This window comes from Sinocyclocheilus rhinocerous, unplaced genomic scaffold, assembly GCF_001515625.1.
Source record: "Sinocyclocheilus rhinocerous isolate Xijiao unplaced genomic scaffold, SAMN03320098_v1.1 scaffold628, whole genome shotgun sequence".
Taxonomy (NCBI): domain Eukaryota; kingdom Metazoa; phylum Chordata; class Actinopteri; order Cypriniformes; family Cyprinidae; genus Sinocyclocheilus; species Sinocyclocheilus rhinocerous.
Window position 1 is genome coordinate 323,826 of NW_015650779.1, and position 6,981 is coordinate 330,806.

The 6,981-nt window shown below is 38.0% G+C and overlaps 1 pseudogene; it reads right to left on the reverse strand.

Annotated features, from left to right (window-relative positions):
- Positions 1-5,930, reverse strand: part of LOC107712589 (palmitoyltransferase ZDHHC18-like) — a 22,001-nt pseudogene extending 16,071 nt beyond the window's left edge.
- Positions 5,931-6,981: the final 1,051 nt, after the last annotated feature.

Below are 6,981 nucleotides of genomic sequence, written 5' to 3' on the forward strand. Positions count from 1 at the left end.
TTTTGATAATCGGTTAGTTGTTCGATTTTTTTTTTTTTTTCTTCTTTCTTTCTTTTCTTTTCTTTTTTCTTTCCGATTAATCGGATTTAAAAAAACAACAAATTTCTTTTTTTTATTTTATTGACAAAAACACACTATTCCACATTCTGCCCAATGTCCTTAAAACTTATTGTTATTAAAACTAATAACTGCAGACCGCTTCAGCTCTCTGACTGGCAGATTATGTTCCTGTTTGGAGGACATCTAAAATAATGGACTCTGCACCGCAATCATGTGACCTTGCTCAGAGAGAAACAGACCTCTCACTGCAACAACCAGACGTGAATGTGCTACTATTGAGCAGGTGAAGATCTCATTTTGAGTCCTGGGGAAGAGTGTGTTCATGACAATCATCCCGTCAGGGCCGTCCTCTGTAATTAGGACAGAATGTCCTCTTATTTGTCATGGAGAAGAAGAGATGGCGGCACGTCCAGGGCAGTTCAAAGGCTTATTCAGGGCCTTGGCATGGGGCTTTCTCTGTTAGAAGCCAAAATTAAAAAAAAAAAAAATTCCCAAATCAAACCGACTCAGGCACATCTCTCAAACATGGTTATTATTTATATTTATGCATTTAGCAGACACTTTTATCCAAAGGGACTTACAACAGAGGAAAAGGGCCAACAATATCCATAGCACACAATGTCAGGTTTGTTAGACAAGATTATTATAGATCTGCTTTCCAAATCATGGTCACATTAGCAAAAATTTTGCACCATTTTACAAACAAAGAAGGTCAATTTTTCCATTAATATTAGTGCCGTAATGCATGAAACTCCGCTGACTCAGAGATCACTTCCAAAACTGGTCAACACGGCACATTTGAGTGTTAAAAGTTTAACAAACTAGAACTCAATGTGAAATCCATGCGGTCAATGATTTTCCTCACAGGAAATTCCAGATCGTATGGACTGCTGCTGAGACGACTATATTTTGCCTACAGAATTTCATTACAGAAAGGTAAGTGTGACTGCAAATTTACAAAATTTTGTAAAAGATGAAAACTTGTAAAAGACTTTGCCGGTTTTGATGTCTTAAGATGCGGAAACTTTGACAAACTTTTGCAGACAAAAGGTTGACCGTCTGTTGTTAATAGTTACGTGATATATGAAGTTCACACAGAAGTGTCTTTCAAACCAAGCAGCTTCCAGATGGTCAATGCAGCACATCCACGGGACCAACTTGAACCCAATGCAAAGTTAGCATTAGGAAATCTTTCGCACTCGTGCAAAATTCTTAATCCAAACGGATTCTTTGCCCCATTCTTTACACAGACACAGGTCAGATAACTAATAATAATTCCATTTCAAAAACTACTGTTTTTTTTTTTCACCTGTTCACAGTTTACATATAAAATGCAATACACATTGCAATGCAATGGAATTTTAAAAAGTCTACATATGGAGCTTATAATATGACAATACTATTTGAATTTGAATTACTGACAAGTGTCATTTAACAAAACTGAATTTTATGTGGCATTTAACATAGTTCTGAATTAGATTTTTTTTCACTTTTTATTTAACATTTGAAATTTAACAATTGAATTTATGGCAGTTTTTTTTTATAGACATGTATTTTCAAACAGCCGATTTTTTGTTCTGAATTGTTAGACTGCAGATATCCAGTTTTTAAAAATACAGCTTCAAGTTTTCAAGATGAAGAAGAAATTCAGAACATCAAATTCAATATTCAAAATTCAATACGCAGAAATTCGGTTCGTACAGAAAGTAGGTCAGAGGTTATCGATCTATCTTTAACTATGGCCATGTCTGCCCCGAGACCGCACAAAACACTTCCACTACGAGAGAAAGCGGCAGCCACGCGGCGATTCCAGGATGTCATCATCTCCATACGATTATCTCCACAAAATGATCTCGTGGCCACGTTTCCACGAGTTAATATGTTGTGGCCACACAAAACTAGTTTAGTGAACCGAACATGTCCGCTCCGGTCACCGTAAATGCTTCGTTCGACTTTTCGGAGATCTACTCTTCCCCGTGGATACCCAATGCACCTGCAGACCTACTTTCTGTACGAACTGAATTTCTGCGTATTGAATTTTGAATATTGAATTTGATGTTCCGAATTTCCTCTTCATCTTGAAAACTTGAAGCTGTATTTTTAAAAACTGGATATCTGCAGTCAAACATTTCAGAACAAAAAATCTGCTGTTTGAAAATACACGTCTATTAAAAAAACTGCCATAAATTCAATTGTGTTAAATTTCAAATGTTAAATATTCAAGTTAAAAAAAATCCAATTCAGAACTATGTTAAATGCCACACAAAATTCAGTTTTGTTAAATGACACTTGTCAATAATACAAATTTACACAACTCAAATTCAAATAGTTTTGTCATATTATAAGCTCCATATCTACAGATGTGTTTTTTTTTAATGTTGAACTTTTTGTTAACATGAACGGCACATTTTTATAAGGTCTTATCATGCGATATATACTACAAACGACACAAAGTCAACAGTCAAAGACATCCATCTAGTGCATGTTTACAAAGAAAAACAACAGAAAGGCGCAGTGGAATGCAAAACATGCATCACATAAATAACAATAATTAAATTTCAAAAATGACTACATTTTTATTTTCATTCATTTGTCAGCCAACGTTATTTCTGTTCATGCACTGTATAAAAAAAAAAAAATTTTTTTTTTTTTTTAAAGTTGTTTCAACAGTGTTTGTGCTGCCTTAAAACTTGTCAACTTGAAATGTTAAGTTGTACTAAGTAACAACTTGAATATCTGAGGTGACTAAATGCAATTTTAGGGCAGCACGAACACGAAAGTTACATTTACTTACATTTACCATACAATTGAAACATCAATTTTTTTTTTTTACAGTGTAGTCTATTTACTTTTTTTTTTTAATCTTGGTTTTAAAGTTGAAAATTTGGAATAACATGATTCTCTTCCTATATCTGTATGCATGAATATGGAGGACCTAATACATTTGCCAAAATGTAGCAGCAACAGAGCACACTGCACTGAGCCCTCTATCCCATAATGCAATGCCCTAGACTTGACCTTACAAATCCAGAGTGACGAATGAAGCAGAAGCAACATCAGACATCTCATTCTTAGCTCATCATATAATCAACTGTCAAAAGACATTTAGCCAAACCTAGATTAAAAATGCAAAGCAATCCAATGTATTTCTGTGGATGATAACTGTATGCAGTATACAGAGTGCACTATGCAGTAAGCAGTGCACTAGTAATCCAGATGAGATGTGTGCTCCCTCACCGATCTGCTTCTCGATGTCTGCGGCCTCCTCTGGTGTGGCCCGGGGCAGAATCCCCGGATCCGTGAAGCTGGTCTGGAGGAGAGAGATGATCACAAACACAAACAGGACCCCTCCGATGGCCGGGATGCAGCTGGTGAGGTGCTTCACCAGGAACGGGCAGCTGGAACCACACAACGCCTCAATTAGGAAAACACTGATTGTGGAACGAGGAGGCTTTAAAATACTGCGCTTCTCCATTAAACTGTTCCATTCCCTGCAGCTCTGCGGATTCCCAATCCCACGTCTAGACTTGTGCCGGTATTCGGTAATGCAATATATCACGGTAATGAATATGCACGATATTGTTATTCTAACGCTAAACAAACGCCCTATAAAGAGAACGAGCGAACTGATGTCTAAAGTGTCGCAGAGCATTGGAAATAAACATAATAATATAAAGATTTGAACATTAGAATCCAACTCGGCTTCTACTTAATGTGCTGCATCCACAGGGAAAGCTTTAAAATTAAGGTGTTTGATTAACCACATTTAAGTAACCATACATTGTTAATTAAGTCCCTAAAAGTGGCCTCAATACAAATAATGTCCTGAGAGAGACATGCAGATTCATACTACAATCTCTATTACTGTACGAATCAGAACAGGGAGGCGATTGTTACACGTTTTGCTCCAGTGAATATATAATAGTTCATTAATCATGCCTACTGAATATTTAGTTACTATTATTATAAATTGAACAATTAAGGTACTGCATATAGGGTACATATACCATAGAAATGAGCTATACTGGGGGGGGGGGGCACTGTTTATCTTGCAGTTGCAGTTCAATATTATCTTCATTATGTCGTTTATGCTCGACTTAAAAATGAAAATACTTTCATTTCTATTTCCTTTTCTTTCTTCTGTGAACACAAAATAAGATTTCTTGAAGAACGTTGGCAAGCAGTGCTGCGTAACTGATTACATGTAACCTGGATTACATATAATCAGACTTTAAACATCAGTAGTCAGTATTTGTAAATAGATTAGATTACATAAAACGCTCGTCTTCACATGATAACATTATTCACATTTCACAAAATAGCAATAAATTATTCATTATATCTTTTTCACCTTTTAAAATTTAAAGTCAAAAGTAATTTAAAAGTAATCAAAAAGTAGTCTGATTTTATTGCCTAATGCATTACATTACACTTACAATTTTTGTAATGTACTTTGTAATCAGTAACAGAATACAAGTAATCCATACAACGGACTACAAGTAATCTACCCAGCACTGGTTTGGACAGACAGACAGATACATCTTTATATTAGCCTACACACACGAAAGTCATGCAATTTTATAACGACATGAAGGTGAACAAATTATCACAAGTGAGTGAACTGTACTTTTAATTTGTCACGTACATCAAGGAGACGTCTATTTGACGTCTGCATTTACATCTGCAAGACGTATTTGCTCATCTGCAGTATGTCTATTGGACGTTTCCTATCAGATGTCAAATAGACGTCTATTAGATGTATTTAAGATGTTTATGATTTTGAATGCATGCAAAACAGACATCTTGCAGACGCACGTGTGCTATCTAGCTTTAATTAACAAACACGTCCCAATTCAAGGGCATTTTGAAGCAGGAGTGTAAAGCATCTTTCAGATGTCAGTTTTACAAACATTCTAAATCATAAACATCTTAAAGACATCTCATAGACGTCTATTTGACATCTAAAAGGAGGCGTCCTATAGATGTATTGCAGATGAGCAAACACTCTAAAAGATACATCTTCCAGATGTAGATGCAGACATCAAATAGATGCCTCCATGTAGGTGTGCTATCATGGTTACAGACATTTGTACACAGCAGATGCTTTCCAGATCAAGAGATCTTTAACACATGCATGTGCTATCTACACTGTAAAAAATGACCGTGAATTTAACGGTAAAAGACTGTAAAAATGCTACAGTGTGGCCGCGGACTTACTCGAATATGAAGAAGAGTCCGCTGGTGAGCAGGATGAGTCCCAGTGTGAGCGGCAGCACGCCGCTCTGACGCGCCACGATCATGCGTCCGTCACAGCAGAAGCGGTTCTTCCCGGGAAACATCTCCCATTTTCTCCGGACTCGTTTGGGCATGTGCTCGGGCAGAGGTCGCGGCGGAGGCGTCGCGAGCGCCTGCGGATCTATTTGTTGATATTCGCGGTTTTTCATCCTTCACTGCGCTGAGCGTCCATCAAACATCAGCTGCTGCGCGGTGAGATGTCGCGCGATGGCCTCATTCCACGACCGCGTCCCGCTTTATTAGCGAACAGATCGCAATCCGATCGGCGCGCGACGAAACGCGACGGATTTACCAGCACGTGACGTCACAGACGCGTCCTCGCTACATGCTTCAATAAAGCGGCGGCTTCGCTGTGGTCCCTTGGTGTAATAATAACGCGAACGCACGCTTCTCGTAAACGTGAACGCTAGCGTTCCGCTTTCGCTTGTTGCTAAATGACGGACGCCGAGCGAGCATCAGTGTTTACATGAAGAGCGCAATGAATGGTGATCTGTGCACAGACGATGCTTGCACACCGGACGTGACGCCACAGTCCTCAGCTGCTCTTCACATGGCAGCAGCTGCATAATATCGCTCATGTCATAATCTTTTGAAAGCTTCTCATGGATTACCCATCAGTGGTGTTTAGCGGGTCATTCTGACACAGAGATCAGTGGCATTCAGTAATATCTGTCTGTCTGTCTCTCTATCTATCTATATATCGTCTGTCTGTATCATCTATCTATCTATCGTCTGTCTGTCTATCGTCTATCTATCTATCTATCTATGTATCTGTCTGTCTGTGTCTATCTATATCTATCTATCGTCTGTCTGTCTCTATCGTCTGTGTCTATCTATCTATCTGTCTGTCTGTCTGTCTATCTATCTATCTATCGATCGTCTGTCTATCGTCTGTCTGTCTATCTATCTATCTATCGATCGTCTGTCTATCGTCTGTCTGTCTATCTATCTATCTATCGATCGTCTGTCTATCGTCTGTCTGTCTATCTATCTATCTATCGATCGTCTGTCTATCGTCTGTCTGTCTATCTATCTATCTATCGATCGTCTGTCTATCGTCTGTCTGTCTATCTATCTATCTATCGATCGTCTGTCTATCGTCTGTCTGTCTATCTATCTATCTATCGATCGTCTGTCTATCGTCTGTCTGTCTATCTATCTATCTATCGATCGTCTGTCTATCGTCTGTCTGTCTATCTATCTATCTATCGATCGTCTGTCTATCGTCTGTCTGTCTATCTATCTATCTATCGATCGTCTGTCTATCGTCTGTCTGTCTATCTATCTATCTATCGATCGTCTGTCTATCGTCTGTCTGTCTATCTATCTATCTATCGATCGTCTGTCTATCGTCTGTCTGTCTATCTATCTATCTATCTATCGTCTGTCTGTCTATCTATCTATCTATATATCGTCTGTCTGTCTATCTATCTATCTATATATTGTCTGTCTATCTATCTATCTGTCTATGTCTGTCTGTCTATCTGTCTTTCTATCTATTTGTCTATCTGTCTTTCTATCTATATATCGTCTGTCTATCTATCTATCATCTGACTATTGTCTATCTATATATCGTCTGTCTATCTATCTATATATTGTCTATGTATCTATCTATCTATCTGTCTG